At 47.0% G+C, this 27,185-nt stretch overlaps 1 long non-coding RNA gene across 1 annotated transcript; it reads left to right on the plus strand.

The window, feature by feature from the left end:
- The first annotated feature begins 265 nt into the window (after positions 1-265).
- LOC136392944 (uncharacterized) lies at positions 266-4,594 on the plus strand. The gene is made up of 2 exons (XR_010749011.1): positions 266-463; positions 4,319-4,594. It is a non-coding gene; the product is annotated as an uncharacterized lncRNA (long non-coding RNA).
- The last annotated feature ends 22,591 nt before the right edge of the window (positions 4,595-27,185 follow it).

The raw sequence follows: 27,185 nt of genomic DNA on the forward strand, positions 1-27,185 counted from the left end.
CAAGGTCAGTGGACGCCACAAATTTCGCCTTAGAGTAACTTTAGGAAGCTTAACTTCACCTCGGTTGGGCTGAGGCGGGGTCCGTCCCTCGGGACAGCGATGCCCACTTGCAGCTGCTTTGGCAAGGGCCAGAGCGCCCGCTTGCTGTGGCGTGTCCCCAAACACACCTGATCACATTTGGGTTCAAAGTCAGAATTCAGTGAGCGGGCTGGGTGGGGTGAGGAATCCGCAGGGCTGAAGGAGAGGTGACAGCGTGGGCGGGGTGGGGAAGTAGCAGACAGACATTCAAATGCGCCGGGTGTCCTCCCGGAATCCCGGCTCTCAGGCCGGGTTTCCCCTCCTCTCCTGGGGTCGGAGCCACACGAGTCTGAATTCCAGATCCATGGCGGAACCCAGTCCCGGGACCACCTCGTCCACCTCAGAAGACCCGGTCCCTGGAGCCTTTCTATACCCAAGTGGAGATGTAAGTGTGAGCGCACCAGGGCGGGGTGCGGGGGACACCCACGCGGAGAGCCGAGCCGGGCCCACGCTCCTACAACTCCGGGGCGGAGTGTCCATGCACACCCAGAGGGGCCTGATCCCGCTTCCCCGGCATCCTCGCTGGGAGGCTGGTCTATGCTCGGGGTTCGGGAGAGGCTGGGGCCCGGGTGGGGGCGAGAGCGACTCACGAGGGCGCGGGAGCTGGAGGCGGGCGCAGGGCGGCCAGCGGTCTGCAGTGCCCCCCGCCGGACGTCCCCGGCACAGGACCGCTCCCAGCCGCAAGTCCCCGGGCCGCACCTCTGCGTGGGAGAGGCGCGCCCCCTTCTTCTCTGCAGAGCCTGATCTGGTGTTAACAGAATTTAAAATCAGATCCAAGTGGATTCTCATCCTGGCTGTCACTTTCTGGCTTCTTGCTCTTGAGAGCTCTGGACTGCTGCCTCCCTTTAGCTAATGTGGACAACATCCCCGACAAAGTTAATGAAATAAAGTGAGAGCATTCACTCAAGTGCCTGATGTAGAATAAGTACGCCATAAATGGCGAGCATTATTATTATTACTATTACTGTTAGCTGGCTAGTCCTTGGATGGGGGGTCTCACTGAAGTCTCTGCTCTTCTATGGAGTAATTGAGGGGAGGACAGGGAGGTATAGCGACTGTCTATTCCCTGAAGTGGCGAACCTGTTGAGCCCTGAGCTGGAATCCAGCCTGGGTGTGCATCTAACTACACCTATAACTGTGCACTCAGCCATCCCCTGCTAGAACCTAATGTCCTCATTGACCGATAGGAATCATCATACCGGACTCTTGAATGGCTGCAAGATAAGAAATGCAGAACTGTTGCTGTGTGCTCAGGGTGAGCCTCACCCCCTTCCCCAGCCAGCAGGTCCAAGAACACTTGTAACTGTAGCACAGGGTAGTTGCTGTGCAAGACCTCTGCCCCTACACACAGGCAGTCAGCAGGCCATAGTTCGCTTGGTTTACAACCACAGTAGGTGCGCAGAACAAGCCCCGCCCACCCGCGGCAATCAGGCCGCCATTTCCTGGGTGCTTACTCTATACCTCTGATGCTCCTTGTGTCCCAGCCTGCGACACAAGGAGCTTCCCCCTATCTCACCGCCCCCCCCCCCCCCGGAAAAACCTCCTCTCACAGATGCCTCAGATCCTTTTTGGAAATTAGTGGTGTTAGAAATACTAAGCACATGCCTGACCAGGCGGTGGCGCAGTGGATAGAGCGTCGGGCTGGGACGCGGAGGACCCAGATTCGAGACCCCAAGGTCGCCCGCTTGAGCGCAGGCTCATCTGGTTTGAACAAAGCTCACCAGCTTGGACCCAAGGTTGCTGGCTTGAGCAAGGGGTTACTCGGTCAGCTGAAGGCCTACCGTCAAGGCACATATGAGAAAGCACTCAATGAACAACTAAGGTGTTGCAACACAAAAAACTGATGTTTGATGCTTCTCATCTCTCTCTGTTCCTGTCTGTCCCTATCTATCCCTCTCTCTGACTCTCTCTCTCTCTCTCTCTCTGTCTCTGTTAAAAACAAACAAACAAACAAAAACTAAGCACATTCTCCTGCTGGAGTAATGGAATGTACAGTCAGAGGACCTGGCTGTCAAGGGCAGCCCTACCAGTTCCTGACTGTCTTTATCCTGCAACCTCAGTTAGCTAATCTTTAAGAACTGAGGCAATAACACCTTCTGGACTGGACCAGTGTGAGGATGAACAGGTATGTGTACATGAAAGCACCAAGCACATAGCCTGTATTCAGTAAATACTAGAATATTATGATTTGTGTCAAGCACTAAGCAGATGCCCAAGTGGATGTTTGTTGTATTGAATTGGGCTCCCCTGTGTGCTGTGTTCTATCCCTGGGAAAGCTTCCCTTCAGGCCTTCTCCTGGTCCTTCTCTTTCTCAAACGCCATGCCATTTCTGCCTTCTTTCTAGAGGTTGGTACTTTGTAAAAAGGAAGGGTGATGGATCTTTTCAGCGTTCAAGCCTAATAGTGCCTCTTTCAAACCTGTTCTGCCATATTTATTTCCAGTTTCCTGACATAGAAGTCAACATGGAAATCTATTTGTGTTTTCTTTTCAGTGGCCAATGTGACTTTTATTGGGGAAGTGGGGAGTTAAAAGTTATTTTAAAGTCAGCTTGAGTTATATGAGTATCTCTGGAACAGTATTTTCTGCCAACAATCCAAATATAATAATTTTGTGGATGTGTGATAAGTTGCCTATAGTTCCAAGGTCCTGTCCCTGTGACTTCTCTAGCTCTTCAACATGACAAACGCCAGATGGGGGTGGGAGGCAGAACACAAAACAGTGTCCAATCCTAAGGTCTGACCTGGTAGCTAAGTTAGTTAGAGCATCGCCTGGATACCCCAAGGTTGTGGGTTCCATTCTCTCTCTTTCCTTTGTCTCTAAAATCAATAAGTAAAACAATTAACAAACAGACAGCCTTGGCTGGGTGGCTTAATGGATAGAGCGTCATCCTGAGGCACCAAGGTCGTGGGTTAGGGTCCCCAGTCAGAGTATGTAGAGAAGCAATCAATGAGTACACAACTAAATGGGACAACTAAGTGGAGCAACAAGTTGATGCTTCTCTCTCACTCATTTCTTCTCTCTCTCTTTCTCTATTTCTCTCTCTCAAGTCAATGGAAAAAACAACAACCGTGTCCAACCTTTACATGAGCCTTAGAAGTCACGCTGCACATTTGTGTGGCTGTATCCGCTTAGCCCTCAGCACAGCCCATTTTCCCACGGAACCTCAAAGGGAGACTGACACCGTGCTCACTTCCAGGACAGCCGCTCCCCTGCCCTGCCTCCCCGCCGGCCATTCTCTCAGGCTGTGTCACGGGACTTTTCACTGACCACCTTAATAAGCATTCTTAGAGACTCTTGAGAAATGATAGGACATGGATTTTATTAATACAGAGCACTAAACAAATTAGAGAGTTTTCCCATATTATGACAAGGTATGCGACAGCTGTTACTTTACCAAAACTATTCATTATGGGGTCATTTGTTTAAAGGTTGCCCTGGGTGGCTTGGAGACAATGCCTTTTGCTCTCTGACTCACAGGAAACAAAAATAAGTTACTATCAGGTGATGGTCATACTTAGAAGCCAAACTTAAAATGAGAAGGTTTGTCATCCTTAGGGGTAGGGCACTTGGCTCCACTTTCAAACGGGTAAGCTCCAGGCTCCTTAACATTTAAGATTCTCTTTGTGTCATGCGTGTTTTTCTTTTTAGAATTAAAAAAAAATTTTTTTTAAGACTTTATTAATTCGTTTAAGAGAGAGAAAGAGAGAGAAAGGGGGAGAAGCAGGAAGCATCAATTTCCATATGTGCCCTGACCTGGCAAGCCCAGGGTTTCAAACTGGTGATCTCAGTGTTCCAGGTCGATGCTTTATCCACTGCGCCACCACAGGTCAGGCTGTTTTTTTGTTTTGTTTTAATCTATTCAAACATTTGCTGAATAATTGTGATGTGCCAATTTCTGTACTTGGCAATATATAAAGGGATATTATATGGTTTCTGTGGTCCAGTGTTTCAGAGTCTGGTAGGAGAGGTGCATGTATTGAGTGCTTTCAATAGACACCTAATCTATAGAGTGGGGACAGTCGTGGGGGCTTGTGAGGCCAGGCCATGGAAGCGTGGGTGAGAAGCAGCTTCTGAAGACCTGACCCAAGGCAGGCTCTCACATATGTAGCAGTTGCATTAACTCTATTTTCAGACAAAATAACTGAGGCTCTGAGAGGGAAAGAGATATGCCTGTTCACAGCAGAGCCGGGAGTCAAATTCAAGGATTTAATTCAAAGCAACTTTGTATTTTTTCTTCCAGGCGAGGGCAACTCATTGGAACCTTTGAAGAGCTTCCTTTTAACTGGTCTCTGTGTGGCGTGGGGTTTAAAGGATGCCGAAGTGTACGCAAGCTCTGTCTTTCTAGATTTCCAGACCGTGTCAGATGCCCTCTCCCTCCTGCAGCCCATTTCAGTTCCCCACAGGGTTCTATTGGAAGAGAAACATGACTCACAGTCTCTCTGTTTATCCAGCAAGTTAACATAAAACAACTTCCTTCCCTCTCAAAAGGGTTGATTTTATTTACCGAACAAATACATCAGGTATCTCAATTCTTTGGGGATGAAACAAGACTTTTTTTTGTTTGTTTCTTATTCAGCTTTACTGAGGTATAATTGTACAGCTAAAGCTGCACACATTTAAAGAACACAATTTGAAGAGTTTAGACATATACCATACACCTGTGACCCCATCACCACAATCAAGATAATACACATATCCATCACCTCCAAGAGTTGCCTGTGTCTGTGTGTGAGCACACATACACACACATGTGGTAACAACACAACATGAGATCTATCCTCTTAACAAATTTTTAAGTGTACAACATCATATTGTTAACTGTAGGCACTATGTTGTGTAACAGATTTCTAGAACTTATTCATCTTGTACACTGAAATTTATATCCACTGAGCAATAACTCTCTATTTCCTCCTCTCCTCCCAGCCCCTGACAGCCATCAATCATTTTCTGTCTCTATGAGTTTGATTACTTTTTTTATTCAGTGAGAGGAGTTTAATTATTTTTTAAATGTTTATTTTATTGATTTTGAAGAGAAGAGAGAGTGAGAGAGAGAGAAAGAGACAGGAACATCAATCTGTTCCTACATGTGCCCTGACCAGGTATCAAACTGGCAACCTCTGTGCGTCCGGACAATGCTCTAACCAATCAAGCTGTCTGGCCAGGGCAACTATTTTTTTCTTTTGAAAATTTGAACACTATCTGTTTTATAGCATTAAATATTTTAAATTAATTTATGAGTAATTATAGTGATATTATGATAATGATTTTTTATTAAATTTTTTTGGGTGACAGTAGTAATTAACAAAAGCATACAGATTTCAAGTGTACAACTAGACAAAACATCATTGGCACACTGCATCATGGGCCCAACACCCAGAGTGGAGTCTCTCTCTCCATCCCCATTTACCCATCTACCCGTCCTTTGCCCTCCCCCGCCTCCCCCACCCCCTTCCCTCACCATACAGTTGTGTTTTGCACATATACACACACACACACACACACACACACACACACATGGGAGGAAGTTAAAACAGTATCTTTGGGGTTTTATATAAATTTTAGAGCTGTGTTTCTATTTCTGTGAAAATGCCATGGATGTTGATGGGGCTAGCCTTGCCTCTATGGGTCACTTTGGGCCATATGGTCATTTTAGAAATATTAAGTCTTCCAATCCATGAACATGAGATATCTTTTTTGTCTTCTTTAATTTCTTTCATTAATGCTTTATAGTTTTCAGTGTACAAGTCTTTCACCTCTATGGTTAAATTAATTTTTAAGTATTTTTTGATGCTATTATAAATAGAATTGTTTTCTTAACTTTTACTGTTACTATTGAGACACAACTGATTTTTTTTTTTTTTTTTACAGAGACAGAGAGAGAGTCTATCTCAGAGAGAGGATAGATAGAGACAAACAGCAACAGAGAGAGATGAGAAGCATCAATCATTAGTTTTTTGTTGTGACACCTTAGTTGTTCATTGATTGCTTTCTCATATGTGCCTTGACTGTGGGGCTACAGCAGACCAAGTAACCCCTTGCTTGAGCCAGTGACCTTGGGTCCAAGCTGGTGAGCCTTGCTCAAACCAGATGAGCCCGTGCTTAAGCTGGTGACCTCTGGGTCTCGAACCTGGGTCCTCCGCATCCCAGTCTGATGCTCTAGCCCAGAGGTCCCCAAACTACAGCCCGCGGGCCGCATGCGGCCCCTTGAGGTCATTTATCCGGCCCCCCGCCGCACTTCCGGAAGGGGCACCTCTTTCATTGGTGGTCAGTGAGAGGAGCACATTGACCATCTCATTAGCCAAAAGCAGGCCCATAGTTCCCATTGAAATACTGGTCAGTTTGTTGATTTAAATTTACTTGTTCTTTATTTTTTTTTATTTTTATTTTTTTTTATTTTTCTGAAGCTGGAAACGGGGAGAGACAGTCAGACAGACTCCCACATGCGCCCGACCGGGATCCACCCGGCACGCCCACCAGGGGGCGATGCTCTGCCCCTCCGGGGCATCGCTCTGTCGCGACCAGAGCCACTCTAGCACCTGGGGCAGAGGCCAATGAGCCATCTCCAGCGCCCGGGCCATCTTTGCTCCAATGGAGCCTTGGCTGCGGGAGGGGAAGAGAGAGACAGAGAGGAAGGAGGGGGTGGGGGTGGAGAAGCAAATGGGCGCTTCTCCTATGTGCCCTGGCCGGGAATCGAACCCGAGTCCCCCGCACGCCAGGCCGACGCTCTACCACTGAGCCAACCGGCCAGGGCCTACTTGTTCTTTATTTTAATTATTGTATTTGTTCCCGTTTTGTTTTCTTACTTTAAAATAAGATATGTGCAGTGTGCATAGGGATTTGTTCATAGTTTTTTTTATAGTCCAGCCCTCCAATGGTCTGAGGGACAGTGAACTGGCCCCCTGTGTAAAAAGTTTGGGGACCCCTGCACTAGCCATTGCGCCACTGCCTGGTCAGGCGAGAACACAGCTGATTTTTTAAAAGATTTTATCTATTGGTTTTACAGAGAGAGGAGAGGGGGTGAGGGGAGTGAGAAGTATCAACTCGTAATTGCTTCACTTTAGTTGTTTACTGGTTGCTTCTTGTATGTGCCTTGACTGGGAAAGTCCAGGGTTTCAAACCGGTGACCTCAGAGTTCTACGTTGACGCTCTATCCACTTTGCCACTACAGGTCAGGCAACACAATTGATTTTTTTTTGTGTGTGTGTGTGTGTGACAGAGACAGAGAGAGAGAGAGAGAGGGACAGAGACAGGCAGCAGGAAGGGAGAGAGATGAGAAGCATCAATTCTTCCTTGCGGCACCTTGATTGCTCATTGATTGCTTTCTCATATGTGCCTTGGCTGGGGGGCTACAGCAGATCGAGTAACCCCTTGCTCAAGCCAGCGACCTTGGGCTCAAGCTGGTGAGCCTTGCTCAAACCAGATGAGACCGCGCTCAAGCTGGCGACCTCAGGGTCTCAAACCTGGGTCCTCCGCATCCCAGTCCGATGCTCCATTCACTGTGCCACCGCCTGGTCAGGCAACACAATTGATTTTTATATGCTGATTTTTGTATCCTGCCACTTTATTGAATTTGTTTATTAGTTCCAACAGTGTTTTTGGTGGTGTCTTTAGGAATTTCTATTTATAAGATCATGTCATCTGTATTTTACTTCTTTCTTTCAGATTTGGATGCCTTTTCCTTCTTTTTATTGCATAATTTATCTGACAAGTACTATATTGTGTAGAAATGACAAGTGTGGGCACCCCTGTCTTGTTACTGATCTTAGAGGAAAAGTTTTCAGATTTTCTACCATTGAGTCTGATGTTAGCTGTAGGCTTGTCATAAATGGCCTTTATTATGTTGAGATACATTTCTTCTATACCTGTTATGTTGAGTGTTTTTATCACTGAAAAGGAAATTTACAGTTTCCAGGGGAAAATACATACCTCCATTTAAAAAGAGAGAGAGAGACTACATCTTGCATATGAATCATGGACGGGATTGTAGAAACAGCTATAAAAATAATGGCATCATTACAGGATTAAAATGGAGTCCATTTCAGGCACAGAACAGGCTTTGTGAGCTTTTAATAGGAACTCCACAGACTATATCTGCAATTAAAAGAAAACCCGTAGATGTTTTATTAGCAATGTGTCTCAAAAACAGTATACGTACAAGGAAAGAAATATGCTGGCCTTTATTACCACATTTACCATTTTATATTTTATCTTCCCAAACACTGTTACATTGCTACATCTTACTGGTTTTGCCTGCTCCTAGATTTTCAGCAAACTCTCTGGACATTTTTAGAAGATTCGAACAAGTGTTGACTGAAGTTTAATTCCTAGTTCCCCTTTCCTAGGAATTGAGGTCCCCTCTTGGTAAGTGATGGATAGGCTGTCTTAATCCTGATTGGCTCAGAAAGGGCTGTCCAGCTGAAATGACAGTAGAGCTGATTTCTAGATACCATGAAAGAAATGACACTTGTCCATTCAGGTCCCCTCACTAGAAGCTTTTAAACAAGATAATCAGTGTCTGATATGATACACTCTGGAACAAAGCAAATACAAAGGTTGCTAAGTATGTTCTTATGGATAAATTACCTTCTCTAAACCTCAATTTCCTCACCTATAAGTAAGGGTTAATATTCACATGGCCAGCCTGACTGGTGGTGGTGCAGTGGATAGAGCATTGACCTGGGACATTAAGTTTCCACGTTCGAAACCCTGAGATTGTTAGCTTGAGCATGGGTCCCCAGCTTGAGTGCAAAATCATAGACATGACCCCATGATTGCTGGCTTGAGCCCAGAGGTTGCTGGCTTGAGCCCAAGGTTGCTGGCTCAGCTGGAGCCTCCCAGTCAAGGCACATATGAGAAGCAATCAATGAACAATTAAAGTGATGCAACTACGAGTTGATGCTTCTCTCTCTCTCTCCCTTCCTGTTTGTCTGACTGTCTCTATCTCTCTCTTAAAAAAAAATTTCACATGGCCAGTGTCTTGCAAAGACTCAATGAGATAATGAATATGGAAGAAGCCACACGCTGGAATATAGCAGCCACCTGGCAATCATACCCATAGTAAGAGTTGGAATATACTAACAATAACATTTCTTCAACACCTACTCAGTCCCAGGCACTGTGCAGCCTGGGTTCCAATGCTGGATCTGTCACTACGATCTGGAGCAAAAGATTTAACCAACCTCTACCTTGGTTTCCTGCCCATAAAATGGGGATAATAACAGCACTTCTGCACAGGATTGCTGAGTAACCTATGCAAAGTACTTAGTATTACAATGTCAAGTACTTTATAAATAAAAGTGTGGACTTGTTTGCTACTATTAGCTCATTCAACCATCCTAGCAGCCTTTGGAGGCTAGGAATATTATTACATACTCTCATTGACAGATAAGAAAGCTGTAGGGCCCTGGCCGGTTGGCTCAGCGGTAGAGCGTCGGCCTAGCGTGCGGAGGACCCGGGTTCGATTCCTGGCCAGGGCACACAGGAGAAGCGCCCATTTGCTTCTCCACCCCTCCGCCGCACTTTCCTCTCTGTCTCTCTCTTCCCCTCCCGCAGCCAAGGCTCCATTGGAGCAAAGATGGCCCGGGTGCTGGGGATGGCTCCTTGGCCTCTGCCCCAGGCGCTAGAGTGGCTCTGGTCGCAATATGGCGACGCCCAGGATGGGCAGAGCATCGCCCCCTGGTGGACAGAGCGTCGCCCCATGGTGGGCGTGCTGGGTGGATCCCGGTCGGGCGCATGCGGGAGTCTGTCCGACTGTCTCTCCCCGTTTCCAGCTTCAGAAAAATGAAAAAAAAAAAAAAAAGAAAAAAAAAAAGAAAGCTGTAGGTCCCCTGGCCGATTGGCTCAGTGGTAAAGCGTTGGCCTGGCGTGCAGAAGTCCCGGGTTCGATTCCCGGCCAGGGCACACAGGAGAAGCGCCCATCTGCTTCTCCACCCCTCCCCCTCTCCTTCCTCTCTGTCTCTCTCTTCCCCTCCCGCAGCCGAGGCTCCATTGGAGCAAAGATGGCCCGGGCGCTGGAGATGGCTCCTTGGCCTCTGCCCCAGGCGCTAGAGTGGCTCTGGTCGCAACAGAGTGACTCCCCAGAGGGGCAGAGCATCGCCCCTTGGTGGGCAGAGCATCGCCCCTGGTGGGCGTGCCGGGTGGATCCCGGTCGGGCGCATGCGGGAGTCTGTCCGACTGTCTCTCCCCGTTTCCAGCTTCAGAAAAATGAAAAAAAAAAAAGAAAGCTGTAGGTCAAGGAGACTGAGTCCTTGCCCAAAGATTCATGTCTTGTCCTCTACAGAGCCTGAACTTGACCTCAAGTCCAGCCAACTCCAAATTCCTTGCATGTTAAGCACCTCGCCAGGGTCCGTTATCATTGCATTTTGTGTACCGGCACACTTTGGTGATATTATGGGTCTGGTCGCAGACTACTGCAATAAAGTGAATGTCACAATAAAGTGAGTCACATGACTTTATTTTATTTCCCAGTGTGTATAAAAGTTATGTTCACACCATACTGTAGTCTATTGAGTGTGCAATAACAGTATGTTCAAAAAAACAATGTAAATACTCTAATTAAAAATACCAGCCATCATCTGAGCCCTCAGTCATCTTTTTGCTGATGGAGGGTCTTACCTTTAATTTGAGAGAAGAAGCCCCCCGCAATATCTACAAAGAGCAATAAAGCGAAGTGCAATAGAACAAGGTTGGCCTGCACACAGTACCCGCTACAGCATCTTGCATTGCCCACGACATCGTCTGATGAGCAGTTTGAATAAGTAACAAGTACCTTTCTGAAAACAGGGTCCACACAGTGATGACTCTGACTCAAAGCAGCCATCTCTTTCCTTTTCTCATTGCCCCCCAACCAATGACGCCCCCCAACAAATGTCAGCGCACCCTGCCCATTATATAACCTTATTTGTATTTATACTTATTTCTTTTTACTTAAATTTATATTATTGGTAAGCCCATATGTGCAGTCATATAGAGGCAGGTATGCGCAGGAGTTTAAAAAGATGGGTGCCTTATAATCATTCACGAAACTATACATTTGTTGGGGGGGGGGTGTCCTTGAACTTTATTTCACATGGTTGAAAAGATCAGAAGCCACATTCTCCTGTTTTATGGGCACGTAGCTTTAAGCTCTGGCATCCAAAGCAACAGTTAAGGAGTCAGTGGCTGTGCTTCTTCAGAACACTCACCGGGCAGCAGCTGTCTTCTTTTCTCATGGAACCATCAGGAAAGAGGACTTGTAACCTGACACAAGAGCAATAACAAAGGATTTGGAATTAGATAGACATAGACTAAAGCCTCCTATTCACACGTTTTACTTGTTGCCTTCTTCTTAACAGTCATACAATGTTGTGCAAATTCCCCAATCCTGCAAAGCTTCAATTTCCTCATGTATCAAATAGGGATAATGTATTGTTGTGAGGATTAGGCAAACGTGTGCAATGGTATACAATAAATGCTCAAGGGATGCTATTACTGTAATTATTTTCATGAGTCAAAGAACAGGTTAGCCAGGTTCTTGGACCTGGAAAGTGTGAGTCCACCACCGTGTTGGGGAGTCATTCTGATTGTTCCCATAAGTTGCTTCAAGCCCAGTGGTCTTTTCTCCTCCTGATGTCTGTCTTATCCTGGAGGACAGGTCTGAGTGGGGAAGCACTGGGCCATACTGTTGAGTGCTGAAAGCATGTGATCCTCTTTGGGGTCTCCTTTCCTGGGGACATTACATAGGGAATCAGTAAGTCACCTTTTCAATGATAGAGTTGGTGACAAAACTCCTTCAACTACTACTCCTTCCCCTTATGGGGTTCTGAATTTGGGAGGTGTGATTTATCTGTAGGAAGTTTTCTGCTCTCCTGGGTCCATCTTCAGCCAAGACTGGAAGGCCACCAGGGCCTGTCTGATGCTCCATCCCTTTAAAACAAGTCTGGGTGACATCCTTTTCCTCCAGGGGACATTTGGCAATATCTGGAGACTTTTTTGGCTGTCATAACTGAGAAGATGCTAATGGCATCCATTGGTACAGACCAGGGATGCTGCTAAACATTCTACATCACATGAGACAGCTCCTCACAGCAAAGAACTGTTGGGCTCCAAAATGTCCGTAACGCCAAAGCCGAGAAACCCCAATCTAGAGAAATGCGGACAAGGAGGCTTGTGACCTGCAACCTCTAGGTCCTGCCTTAGGCGCCTTGGCTTGCACCCTGTTTAGACACAATGCTTGAGGCTATGACAGGTTGTATGACCTGCCCAAAGTTATTGAGCCGTCAGGGAGATAGATGGTTTTCTGACTCTACGGCTCATTCTCTGTCAGAGATGTGCTTCCACAAGATTTCCTGATCGTTGAGGTTTATGATAACCCTGTAACATAAGACCTTCAGAGGACCACTTGAACCACAAGCAAGAGGTGATGGTTTTGCCATCTTGTGAGTTTCTCAGAGCACCCGCGCCCAGCGCCTCCCCATTCTCAGCTCTGAGGTGACACAGCAGACTCCTGAGCCAGGCACACAAGTCCTTGCAAGTTCAGGCCCCACTCAGGTCTCCGACTTCACATCACCACTCTGGCCTCACGCTCGCTCTCCGCGTTTCCTCCACACCCCACGTTCTTACCTATAGCCACACCTCTGCTCACTGCTTGCCAGGTGTAGTGCCTAGTGTGCCAGGTGGTTGATGATACTAGATGGTTTTAGGGGAATTAAAGGATGACCATTTTTTCACTTGAATATTTGGGTGCTTATTTTAATGTGCATCAGGAAAAAAGAAACTAGTAAGCAACCCTTATAATTTAGCGGGGCTTTTAAAAATGAATGTATGTACTTTCTAGAAATAATCTATTAAAAATATTCTCGAGATATTATACAGGTGCTAGTCAGGTGTAGACTAAACCATGAAGGTGGTGCACAGAGGGCTGACGTGTGTCTTTGCTTAATCTCTTTCCCTGTCTTTGTTCTACTTATTTATTTTATTTTTCAGTTACAGCTTACAGTCAATATTATACTGTATTACTTTCAGGTGTACTGCATCGTGGTTGGACAATCATATACTTTACAGAGTGGTCCCTGATATTTCAGGCACCCACCTGGCACCGTACATAATTATTACAAGATTATTGACTATATTCCCGAGACTGTACTTTACATCCCCATGACTGTTCTGTAACTACCAATCTGTATGTCTTAATCCCTCCACCTTGCTCACCTAGCCCTCCAACCCCCCCCCCCGTCAGCTACCAGTCTCATCTCTGTGTCTGTGAATCTGTTTCTATTGTGTTTGTTTGTTTTGTTCACTAGATTCCACATATGAGTGAGATCATATGGTACTTGTCTTTCTCTGACTTATTTTACTTAGGATAACGTTCTCCGGGTTCATCCTGGCTGTCACAAAGGGTAAGATTTCATTCTTTTTTACGGCCGAGGAGTATTCAATTGTGTGAATGTACCACCACTTTTTTATCCACTCATCTACTGATGGGTATCTTTCCTTGTCTCAATGCCTTTTCCCTGCCCGGCCTTCCTGTCTCCCCAGTGTGTCTCCCTGTCCCTCGCCCATCGCACGCTTGCCTAGCTAATGCCTACTCATGCTTGAAGACCCGGCTCAAGCGCTCATTCCTCCAGAAGCTTCGCCGATTCTCGCCCCCACTTCTAGCCCTAGCTGGAAGTGCTCCACTGTGGGTTCCAGGAGGCAGGACACACAGCTGACTTAACTCTAGAGTAGAGCCGCCTGGCGTGGACAAAGGAGGGGCCCCCAGGAGCTCCCTGCAGAAGAGCAGGCACAAAGCACTGCTTTTCATGGTGACTTTTCGGTCACCAGTTCCGCCTGTCCTGGGAGATGAGCTCCTGACCGGAGCAGAACCTCAGCAATAAACCAGAGCCTCAGAGCAATTCAAGTTCATTGCTGTGTTCCCCGTGGGCAGGCACCCACCGCCGTATGGCCTGGTACCCCAACCTCGTCAATACAGGTTGTTGCGATGTGTCCGAGAGTCTCTGACCTCATCAGCACTGAGAGACCTCAGTCTGACTGGATGGGGCCAAATCAGTTTTCCTCTCCGAGCTTCAGTTTTCCCTTCTGCAAAATGGGAGCGGGAGTAACACCCACCTCCCACGGTGGCTGTGAGTTTTGACCTGAGCAAATGGCTGCAGAAGCACTTGTGAAGCCATAAATCACTTCTGAACGGACAAAGGGGGTTGTTATTTTTAAGCTCATAAATGAGGACAGCCGGGTGCTCTGGGGTTTCCAGTGTGATGCAGTGTAACTAGAATAACCGGATCGCACGTTTATGCATCTCCACACACATGCATGCACACACCCTGATTGCAGAATGTGGCTCGGAGGCCTCTCTGGCACCAGGACACGCAAGCAGCTCGAGGATGACAGGGAGGACTCTACAGCTTAGAAGGGCAGAGCCTGAAAGATCCGTGATCTAAACCCAGACACTTTCTTCCCTTTGGACATTCAACGGCACTGGCTTGAGCAGCTCCTCAGAGCCAGGCCCTGACAACATGGAGGTAAAGGCTACATCTCTGGCCTCAGCCAGCATCTATTCCAGAAGGGTGCTGGGGAACCACAGGCATTCCCAGATGTAGCCCCTGGTCCTGGGGATCCAGAGCTCACTGCGAGGCAGACGAGAAAGAAGTTGTTTTAAGATGACAGAAATGAAACACTATTTTATAATCATCTCATGCCTGATTCACAGGAAAAATATAATGTTGTTATTTCCCAGAGGTGTTTTAAAATTGACTGAGTGCTTGGGAAGAGCAACAACTTGGCACTGAGAGGCACAGCTAAATCATGGCCCTCCTGAGGGCGGGAGTGAGGTCTAGTACTCCCAGCACCAGCCCAGCATCAGACAGCGCTCTGCACAGATCCAGGGTGCTGAGCGGTGCAAGGTCAACATCAGCACGCCCGGAGGACCAGCCAATGCTGCCTGGTCAAGTCCTGTACAGGCCCCGGGGTCAGAGTTACGCCGGCTAAGAGTCAGGAAGTCCGAATGCAGAGGGGTAAGAGTGTGATGAGGCCCGATGTCAGGACGGTCTCTCACTGGGTGGAGAATGACAAGGGGGTCTTGCACCCAGGAGGGATCTATGCCAGTGATGAAACCAGGTCCATTCTTACCATCTGCCCTCCTTTGAAGCACCTGAGGCCCAGAAGAGCGAAGCCCTGATTCCTCGACTTTGTGTGTCCCTACCTCTTTGTGTGTCACATCCTCTCGACTCTTTGAGCTCTTCTAGACCAAGGACCAGTTCTTCTTTACCTCCAAATCTGGGCACAGTGCAGGGACTCAAAGAATGGTTGTTGAATGAATGAAAGATTGGAACAGTATTATGTATCTATCGAAGAGCTCTGTTGGGGACAACACCTCAGGCCCTGAAACTTGACATTCTTAAGTTCCATATGGCTCTATTTTAGATCTCACTCATATAATCTTTTTGTGCATCTCCATTACACATTTCTGCATTTTCTTGTTAAAATTATTATCAGTGTTAGGAGGCAATATCTGATGCATACAAAAATTAGATATACTATAGATATAAATTTTGCAATATAATTTTAAAATGAATGACTACCCATAAACCTCCACCCAACTCAGACACCAGAGCATTTCTAGCACCGCTGCCCCGGCCGGGTGAGCCTTCCCGGCTCATCCCCTTGCAGGGCCTCATAGACCAGCCCTCACAGCCACTCTCCTGAACTTTCTGCACGTTATTCTTTTTCTCTTTTATTTTTTAAAATAAGTTTCACTCCAGATTATATAGAAGAAAACTATTTATTATTTCATTTAGTTATTTTATGCTTCATATAAAGGTGTCATATTCTATCAGACCTTATGCAGTATGCTTTCTTCACACATGAGTTCTCTACTTTTGTTTGCGGCCATGAGTCATTCGTGTTCACTTCTGTACAATGTTCCAGTGCGTGGATACTCCATCATTATTATCCATTCATCTGTTGATGGCCATTACACTCGTTTCCAGTTGTTTTCCATTATCTGCAATGTTGCTCTGGATACTCTGTGTGTGTTTCCTGGTGCACATGAGGGCTTCAGCTACGGTATCTGCTGAGAAGTGGATTTCTGGGTTGTAAGGCTCGTGAATGTCCAGGAGCTGGTGAAGTATATCCTTGGCCTAGAATTCAGAGCTGTCTGTGATGACCGGGTCCACATACTCTCCAGCCTTGCTCCCACGACCCCTAGCAAGCCCAGCCCTCTGTGTGTCATCCTCAGACTGCTGATTTGCCCCGCACAACCTTGTCTCTAGGACTTTGACCATGCCTAGGATGCCTTTCCTACTCCTTTTCCGTCTCTTCTCTCCAAGTCCAGATCCAAGCCCCACCTCCCTGCCTGATGGCTGGTCTCCTCTGACCTCTGTATGCTTTGTTTGGGGTTGGGGAGGAAATAGCCAATGCTAAGCCCCAGCACTACTGCCTCCCGGTGTTGTGATTTTAGAGATTTTTTTCATCTCTCTGAACCTCAAATCTGCACCCTAAAGCAGAGAGGAAATGTTACAAGTACGAAATGTTTACTGAGGCCAGGCTTACATTTCTTTACATGCATTCCTCAATTAATACACTGTGGCATCACGTGATTATAGGATCATCTGCTTGGGAATGAGATCATCCTGGTCTTCAGGATAAAATGAGTCAAGTGTATGAAAAACTTGGTACAAGAAAACAAAACAAACAAACAAAAAAGACACAAAGGGAAATGAATTAAATCAAAAATTAAAAAAAAAAAAAAAAAGAAAGAGAAAACAACAAAAAAAAATTGAAAAAACAAAGCGATAAATAAAGGACTGAGCACAATGCCTAGCACATAGAAAATGTGCAGTGATTTCTAGCTGTTGTTAATACGCCCTCATGGAGGAGTCACTGTCTCCACTTCCAGTTTACAGATAAGGACACTGAGGCACGGAGAGATTATATAGCTTGCCCAAGACATAGAGTCAGTTTAGGATTTGAACCTCAGCAAGCCCAAAAGCCGAACTACTTCCCACAACAGCAGTTTGAAGACAAGCGGCTATAAAGGAAGTGTTAGCACCAGAAAGTATTTTCTCCTGTTCTGCCTGCTGGATATTTGGCCAAAGCCCTTTGACCTGTGCCTGGATCTGTATTTTCTGTCTCTGAAAGTAAAAACGTTCAGATGGAAAAGCCTGGATGTTTCTGCATCTGGTCCCTTCCTGGTGTAGCTGGGGCAAAAGGATACATTTAAATGATCAAAAGACTTCCTTTAGGGGGGGAATATCCTTGGTAGAAGCCACTGTCTTTCTCTCACCGAAATAATAAATTTTTTAAAAAAACAAGTTTATGAAGTAATAGCCCAACACTATAAACATGTTTTCCAATTCATTGCCAGCTGTCTGGTGAATCATAAAGCTCTCTGAAATGAGGCACGAATGAGGATCATCTCCGCAGGGAAAAGCTTAGACTTTAGGTTTTAAAGTGGTAAACCGGTAACCGGAGCCTTCAGACCATGTAAGTCGACTGAAGAATAAACACCCCTCCCTATGCTTCCCTGGCCTTTTTATCCGGGTACCGCAAACATTCATCAATAGGCTTTGGTGTTCTTCCCACTTTGCACCCTCTAAGAGACAAGGATTGTTGTTTGTTACTTTTCACTGTGATAAAAAAAAATACACGTAACATAGAAGTTGCCATCTTAACCATTTTATGTGTCCGTGGCACTGGCACCGAGTATGCCCACGCTGCTGTGCAGCCATCACCACCGTCCATCTCCAGAGCGCTTCATCTTCTCGTACTGGAAGCTCGTCGTACCCGTTAAACGATAACTCTCCACGTTCCTTTCTCCCAGCCCCTCCTAACCACCGCTCTGCTTCCTGTCTCTCTATGAACTTGACTTCTCTAGGCACTTCACATAGGTGGAATCACACATGATTGGTCTTACTGTCACTGGTTTATTTCACTTAGCATGATGTCCACCAGTTCATCCATGCTGTATTATGTATCAGAATGTCCTTCCTTTTAAGGCTAATATTCCATTGCATGTGAATACCACATTTTGTTCATCTATGCACCCACTGATGGGCATTTAGGTTGTACCATATTTTACTACCATGAACGATGCTTCTATGAACATGGTTATGCAAATACCTGTTGAAGAGCCCGATTTCAATTCTTTTGGGTTATAGACCCAGAAGTGGAATTGCTAAATCATGTAGTTCTACGTTTAAGGTTTCAAAGAAGTACCACACTGTTTTCTATGGTGGCTGCACCACTTTACATTCCCACCAACAGTGCACGAGAGTTGCAATTTCTTAGTTCTTGCCAACACTTACTATTTTCTATTTTTTATAGTGGCCCTCTCAATGGTTGTGAGGCAGTATCTCCTTGTGGTTTTAAAGACACTAAGTCTTATACATTTCACTACACAGTGCACCCAGTGCACCTCTTATATTAGGTTCCGGTCCTCCATGAGGTACGTGCTAAGATGGGGTTAGACATGGAGGGTTTTTATCAGGAGAAGCACCTGTGAGAGAGAACCGGCAGGGAGCGGTGGGAGGCTGGCGGAGCCCAGGGCTGGGAGAAGGAAGAGAGGGCTCTGTGGAGTCATCTCAGGAGGCGGAACAAGGCTGGGTGCAAGTCCGGCCCTGAGTGAAGAAGAAAAGGAAGGCAGCTTGAGTAGAAGCATCCTAGACTGCCCTGCAGGCTAAGGAAGGCCCAGCAAGGTTGTTGGGGAGTCCTTGAACCAATGTCACCTGTCAGAGGCATCCGGTATCTCCCAGGAATGGGGCTGCCTTGGTATTGCCTGCTGCATTCAGTCTGTGGCTGGGAACTGCCCGTGGGAAGTGTGGCCAGGACAAACACAGCGATGGATTTCAGAGCAGCTCTGGGTCAATTACGGTCGATGACTCTGTAGTTGGAAGTCTAGGTTAAATGAGATCATATTGCAGTAGGGTGGGCCCTTCATCCAAAATGACTGACATCCTTATTAAGAAGAGGGGGAGGGGGTTGAATACAGACATGTGTACAGGGAGAATGCCAGGTGAAGATGAAGGCAGCGATGGGTGATGCTTCTACAAGCCAGGGAAGGTCAAGGATCGCTCACAAACCACCGGAAGCCAGGTCTGAGACCTGGACAGATCCTCCCTCAGAGGCGGCAGAAGGAACCAACCCGCCGACACTTTGATCTTGTCTTCGGAATGATGAAACAATCGGTTTCTGTTGTTTAAGCCTCTTCGTTTGTGGTATTTTGTACAGTAAACCCTAGCAAACTCATATGGGAGAAGAAGAAACCGGGTCAACATGATAGTCATTTTGAATATTTACTTGTTAAGGAGCATCTACCCCACTGTGTGTGATTATATTGAAGAAAATTATGTTACTAGAAAAAAAAAAAGTTGCTTATCAGGAGATTATTCTGATGTGGCAATACACAAATGTTTTCAAACAGCTGGTACCTTGTAAAAGGAGGCTCTTGTAAACAGGATATTCCTGTTGGCATGGAACTGCGTATTTGCTTAAAAAAACAGTGCCCAGTTTCTGCAGCATTCAACCAGTGCAAACAAGGAAATATAGCTAGAGAAATTAGAAAACGCATACATTGTAGAAAATCCCCTGGACGTGAAGAGAGACAAGAGCAGCTGAAGAGTGACAAGCGATGTCTGGCAAACATTAGAAGCTTGCCCTTTGAAATGTTTGACATTTCCCTGGAAAAGTCACACTCAGGTACATTGAAAAGGAAAAGCGTAGAATGTCAAAGCAGGAAGGGAGCTTAGAGATAATCTGCTTTTACTGGTTGCAGAAACTGAAGTTCAGAGAGGGAAAGGGACTTGCCCAGGATCACACAGGAGACCCTGTAAGTGGCTGCTGGGGCTCCTGAACCCAGCTTTTTTGACTCCAAGTCAGTGAGTCCTTCCTTCTCCGCCATTCTTTCCTCTTTCATTCTTCCACTGCTCTCTGCGCCTGGCCCCTGATTGAGTTAGTTGCTTGAGTGTACAAAAAACTTCCTTTCTGCCTGGCAAGCAAACTCTCTCTCCCCTGCTCCTGTCATCCCTGGATCTCGGCAGGGCTGGCGCTCTGCTCTTTCCCACTGCTGGGAGTGTCTGAGAATTCTTCCAAGCTATGTCAGTGGAGCTGACAGACAGGGTGACATCCTTCTCCCCCAGACGTTGGTTTATTCCTCCATATGGAAAATTGAATGCCCAGCAAAGTCCTCCCTCCCTGGCTCTGTCCATTTTCCTTGAAGGCCCCCAGAAAGACCCTTGACATGATGACAAGTGGGACAGGAGGGGTGGGGGGCAATGTCATCACAGCGTCCAGCACATACCACACGACACCCTGAGCTCTCACAACACACAGCCACAAAGCCCCTGGGAACACAAGGCGAGCGCCTCCAGAACCTGCGTGGGGAAGTGTGCAGTGAGGGAGGAGGATGGCTCCACCCTTGGCTTTGAACCTGACTCCGTCCTAACCTTGGGCAGGCTCCTGAATGTCTCCGAGCCTCCAGTTCCGCACGGGCTGCTGGGAGGATGTGATGTGATGCACATCAAGGGCCCGCTCCTGCGCTTACCGCCTAATGCCAGATGAGCAGTTGCCATGGTGCTGTTTTTATATGCAGCCTGCTTGTCTAGGTGTCTGATTACTTCCCACCGCCTGGACTCTGGGTACCACTAAGACTAGGGCTAGTGCAATCTGACGGGCCGGTGTGACTGCTTCCTAACGAGTCTCTCTGCCTCCATTCTCTCCTCCCCTCTCCACCTGCCCTCCAGTGTGATCTTGCTCAAGTGCCAATCTCTGCATGTTCTTCCCTCCGCAAGAAGCTCCTTTGGCTGCCCTTCACTTCCAGGATCAAGTCCAAACTCCGAGGCTTGGCACACAAGTCCATCAGCATCCGTACCTGGCAACCCACCAGGTTCCAGCCTCACACATTTGCTCGTCGCTCTCTCAACACCTGTTGCTTTTTCACCCCTCAGGTCTTTGTATGCACTTCCGGCCCCTCCCAGCACCTCCCGGCATGCCCTTCCTCTCTTCTTGATCTAGTCCAGTGGGTCTCAGAGTGTGTTCCCTGGACCACAGCAGCTGCATCCCGGGGGGCTTGTTAGAAATTGCAAATCCTTGGGCCCCTACCCCAGACCTGCTGAATCAGAAAGACTGGGCACGGGGACCAGCAATCTGAGTTTTAACAAGTCTTCCAAGTGATTCTGATGCATGCTTAAGCTGGAGAACCACTATTTAGTAAACATGTACTCAATCAAGTCCAAGTGTTGCTTTTTTTTATATATGACATCCTTCCCTAGCCCCTGCTGCCCTTCACAGAGTGAACGCTTCCTTCTTCAAAGCTTCTCAAAGTGTTCTGACAACTCTGAACATATTTCACGGTCCTTCATTACCTTCAGTGGTTGGTACTGTTATCTCTTCGTCTTTGAGTTCCCACCATCAGCCAGGAGATCCTTGAGGCCAGGGACCTTGTCACCCTTTGTGTCTGCCTCAGTGCTTAGTATAGGGCAGGGGTCGGTAAACTTTTTGGCTGAGAGAGCCATGAACATCACATATTTTTTTATTATTATTATTAATTTTACTGGGGTGACATCAATAAATCAGGGTACATATGTTCAAAGAAAACATGTCTAGGTTATCTTGTCAATCAATTATGTTGCATACCCATCACCCAAAGTCAGATTGTCCTCTGTCACCTTCTATCTAGTTTTCTTTGTGCCCCTCCCCCTCTCCCTTCCTTTCTCCCTCCCCCCTCCCCCCTCCCCCCCCCCCCCCCCCCCCGCCGCAACCACCATACTCTTGTCAATGTCTCTTAGTCTCATTTTTATGTCCCACCTACGTATGGAATAATGCAGTTCTTGGTTTTTTTCTGATTTACTTATTTCACTCCATATAATGTTATCAAGATCCCACCATTTTGTTGTAAATGATCCGATGTCATCATTTCTTATGGCTGAGTAGTATTCCATAGTGTATATGTGCCACATCTTCTTTATCTAGTCATCTATTGAAGGGTTTTTTGGTTGTTTCCATGTCTTGGCCACTGTGAACAATGCTGCAATGAACATGGGGCTGCATGTGTCTTTACGTATCAATGTCTCTGAGTTTTGGGGGGTATATACCCAGTAGAGGGATTGCTGGGTCAAAAGGTAGTTCTATTTTCAGTTTTTTGAGGAACCACCATACTTTCTTCCATAATGGTTGTATTACTTTACATTCCCACCAACAGGAACACCACATATTTTAAAATGTAACTCCATGAGTGCCATACAATGACCCGTGTATGTCATGCATTATACAATAAAAATTTGGTGTTGTCCCAGAGGACAGCTGTGATTGGCTCCAGCCACCTGCAACCATGAACATGAGCGGTAGGAAATGAATGAATTGTAATACATGAGAACGTTTTATATTTTTAACATTATTATTCTTTTTAATTAAAGATTTGTCTGCGAGCCAGATGCAGCCATCAAAAGAGCTACATCTGTCTCGCGAGCCATAGATTCCCAACCCCTGGATTAAATGCTTACTAGGTTCCAGGCACCATGCTAAGTGCTTTCAAATATATCCTATTTAACATTCCCAGCAAATGTCAGAGACAGGTACTGTTACTACCTCCTTATTACGGAAGAAGAAACTAATGCCTGGAGAAATAGAGTAAGTTGCTAAGGAGTTACAGATCTCTGGAGTCAGCTCTCAGAGCTGCTATGCTGAAGCTTCTAGAGCTGCCCAAAGCCCAGGTCTGAGTCACTCTAGAGATGCCAATGCCTCTCAGGGGAACAGTGGTCCCTTCTGCCTTCCTGACCCTTAGTGACCATCAGTGACCCAGGCAATCTTCTGTCTGATCAGGCTGTTTCACTGTCATCATCCAGGCTCAGCCCTTTCGCAGCCTCCTGGAATCACGGGCCCTTATTGGAAACTGGACCAGGGCTATAGTCCTCCATTTGCCATCTGGCACCTCTTTAGTCTAAGACAATTTGCCTCTCTTGCTGGGTGAGCCTTACCTTTCTTTCTTCTTTCAATTATTATTTATTGGTTTTAGAGAGAGATGAAGGGAAAGAGAGAGAGAAGGAGGAAGAGATAGGTCGATTTGTTGTTCTACTTATTTATGCATTCATTGGTTGATTCTTGCATGTGCCCTGACCCAGGATCAAACCCGTAACCTTTGTGTCTTGGGATGACACTCTAACCAGATGAGCCACCTGGCCAGGGCAGAGCCTCATTTTTCTCAGTTGTAAAATGAGAATAACCCAAGATCACCATCTCTTACCTAAAGTCCGTCCAGGCCAGCTGTGTCCCAGAGGTCAGTATGTTTCAGATATTAGAAAGATAACAAGTACTGTATACATAGTGTGTATTACATAACATCCCACTGGACTCTAGACGGTACCCCCCAAATCAAACACATTACTATTTTTGCTACAAAAGTAGAAATATTCACACTGAGTGGGGTGAAGACTCATGTTATTTCTAATGAGGTTATACCGTCAGGAAACTTACACAAGTGTTTTCACTTTTAGCATTTCCTAGCATTTAGTACTAAGATTTTGGATTTACTTGTACCTGCCTCAGAGGGTTACCTGAAGGACTAAATAAACTCAGGAGTACAAGTGCATACTTTTGAGCTCGGGCTCTGGCCCCTTGGAGGAACAGAAGGTACTCAGCAGAAGGTAGCCCTTGTCTTCTTCTTCCCTTTCCAATCCTACACTTGCCTCGGGCCCCTTCTAACTGGCCTTCTTCGACTCGCCTGTTCATAACCCACCCTCCTCAATGTGCTCTCCCCAGAACAAGACTGGCTTTCTTTACTTCCTCTTAATTGGACTCACTCCAGGTACACAGTCATCCCCCAACCTGGAAACGTCAAATTGTATGCTCCTCCGTGAGCTGACCTTTGACATTTTATTTGGGCTGCTTGAGGTAAACTAATCCTGAGGTTTGGTACTTTCTTGCAAAAGCATGGTCACATGCAACCCAAGTTTTTCTAGAAAGATGAGCACACCACGCCCCTTCCAGAAAGACCACCTAAAACAGCCTTCTCTTCCTGACATAGGGCGAGAGAGGGTAACCCAAGTAGTGACAAACTAGATGGGCAAATCTCTTAGTCTTCTAGGGATCAGCCAACTCTGGGTCCCTCTGGGGTCCGGCACTTCCCACTAGTCACATTACTACCACACTGTGTGTTTTTATTTTTATTGATTGATTTGAGAGAGAGAGAGAGGAAGGGAAAGAGAAAGAGAGAAACATCAGTTGTTGTTCCACTTATTTATGCATTGGTTGGTTGATTCTTATATGTGCCCTGACTGGGGATCGAACCCGCAACCTTGACGAATGGAGAGGACACTCAATCCAACTGAGCTCCCCGGTCAGGTCTCTACACTGTGTTTTGAGACTGACACTGGCGTGCAAATAATGTGAGCACAGAGGCAAGGCATCCACTGTGTACCTACGTCAGCTGGTAGAGTGCTATTGTTGCTTTTATGACGATATTGTGCCATGGAATGGGAATGGCTCTTCCCTGATCTAAGTTATTATTATGTGGGCCCCATTCTGGCCACAGACATCACGTGGGTAGTCAGGCCTCCGCTGTTATTTCAGCCTCGGGGGTGAAAACATTGAACAGTGGAATCTTTTTTGTTCCTGGCTCCAGCTTGGAATGCAGACTTTGGATTCACCGTTGTTTGTCTCCACCTATCACCACGCCAAGCAGAGGGCCTCCTGAGGCACATCCACGCTCCTTCCTGTGTCTCTGGCCTGTTCACAGCTGGCACTCTACCCGCCTTCTTGGCAGAGGCCCAAGGCCCAGAACATTAAGGAACCCAGGCAACCGCTGAGGATATAGTCCTGCTGTGTTAGGGGCAAGGTTGGTGAAAGGAACATCGTGGTGAAGGTGGGGGCCCCACTGGGCTAGCCAGCCTGGGGTCCCGGTAGGTTAGTGGGGAAGGGGTGGCTGCCAGGGCGCTGGAGTCAGCAGCAGCCAGCAGCAGCCTTATCTGCTTGCGCCCTTGTGGCGCTCGCAGGAACTGCGGCTCAGGTCTTGGGTTACTGTTATTGTTGATTTCGCCAGCTTTGATGAGGTGGAGCGGGCTTCTTCAGAGGAATGCAGACCTGTCTGCACCCGAAAACCAAAACCAAGTCCAAGGGGCGTGGCCGGGTAGCTGCAGAGAAAGCCCCACCTCACCTGGGCGGACACTGGCATCTGGAATGAGGCCTGGCAGAGTGGGCCCGGGAGGTGGCTCCCAGCCCAGGGCCAGCCACGCTGCTTTCCCACGTGTGCAGGCGTTGGCTTCCCCAAAACCAGACTCCAGAAAGGAGGGGGGAAGAAGCTTCCCCCGGAGAGGAAAGCTGGGGGCTTCCCCCTTTGTGTGCACCGACCTGCGCCAGGAGGCGGCTTCTCCACGGAGCCCACGTGGGGCTTTTGAAGGGATTCTAAGGATTAGTCCTGAGATATTCAGAATCATTAGAACTCCTCGGTTCTGATCCCCAGCTTAAAGCCTTCCCAGGGTTCCCGTCACCACCCACTGTCCTGCCCAGTACTAGCTACTAGGTGCTTGTGGCTATTGGGCACTTGAAATGTGCTCTTGATCCATACCGGAATTCAAAACTCAGTATGGAAACAAAGAATGTAACTTATCTTACTCATAAACATTTTTGTATGTTGAATTGAATAAAACACATAAGAGAAAAAAAAACCACATAAGATTAATTTTACCTGTTTCTTTTCCTTTAAAAAAAAAAATGCAGTTCCTAGAAACTTTAAAATTAACTCATGGAGCTCACATTGTATTTCCACTGCCAGTCCAACATACCCGGCTTCTTTCTGGCTGGCCTCAGGGCCTTGGTACCGGCTCTTCTTTCTGCCCGGAGTGTTTTTCTTTCAGCCTGACTTTCTCGTGCCTTGTTACTCTGATCAGAATACAAGTTACTCAGACCTGACTACTCAGCAGCCCCACTCGGTCTCCCTTCCACCGTGGTATTCAATTGCATTGTCTTCGCAGCACTCAACACTCTTTTCTGTGTTTACAGTCCCTCTTCATCCTTAGAAGGTGAGCTCCTTGAGAGCTGAGCCCTTGAACATGCTGATCACTGGAGACTCCTCGGTGCCCACAATAAATATTTGTTGAGTGAATGTTGAGAGGCTGCGGGGGGTGGGGGAGGGGGAGCCTTCACGTGCCTTTGTTTGCCTTCAAGGTGGCCAAAGCCGGAATTCTAGTCTGCGTGCCTTTGGCGGACACTCTCATGCATGGCCCCTTTGTTTTGCCTCTCCTGCTTGCTGGTCCTGGGAAATGGAAAAGCAAATGTGGATTTGCATGCTGTAACATCCTTTCCTCTTTTTGGTTTGTAACTGAGCTTCCAGGCTAAGCATTCAAGCTACAGCTACCACGGTTTCTGTTCTTTGTTCTGCCAGTCAGTCCTGTGACTCTGGGCAGGTCACTGTCCCTCTCACTGCCCCCCCCCCCCCCATGCTGATCATTAAGGATCCTTTCTGCCCAAATGTGAGGGTTTGGATGTTTGAACTAAGGGCATTTTACCCTGTTTTATCCTCCAAGGTTGGCATGGCAAAGTCTATATCAACCAACTAGCCAGGGTGCTTAGGGCAGGAGGTGTCCCGTTTAATTTAACTTCCCGGCTAAGGGTCAGCTAACTAGGACATTCTTATTGAAAACATGAATCTATTTTCCAGCTCTAGAAAATCTCCTCAATGAACATAGTTACATATTTTTAGAAAGTATAATTAATGGCATTGCTGTTTCCCTCTCAAAATTAAAACTGAGTTCCAGGATCGAGTCAGAAAGACCCTTGGGGGGTCCCTAGCTCGGTCAGGCACAGCTGTGTGAACTCAGGCACGGCACGGCCTTCACCTCCAGGGTTTCTATTTACTTGTGGGGGAAATGGTGAGAACACCTAGCTCCCAGGGAAATTATGAGGATGAGAGGCGGTGACATATTACGTGCTTAGCACAGTGTCTGGCGTGCCACAAGTGCTCAGTATTTGTTATTATTCTTTGCGATCTCTCTGACCGCTGCAATGTACTGAGCCACACATTTAATTAAAGGAGGGCAGGTGCCAGGACAGAGCTGGCCTCCGGTCCTGGCCGGCCTCTGCAACACTCCGGGTCATTGGGTAAGGCCACCAACTCCCTGGCCTAGGCTTCCTCTTGGGTAAGATAA

Source organism: Saccopteryx leptura, chromosome 2 (genome assembly GCF_036850995.1).
Source record: "Saccopteryx leptura isolate mSacLep1 chromosome 2, mSacLep1_pri_phased_curated, whole genome shotgun sequence".
Lineage (NCBI taxonomy): Eukaryota > Metazoa > Chordata > Mammalia > Chiroptera > Emballonuridae > Saccopteryx > Saccopteryx leptura.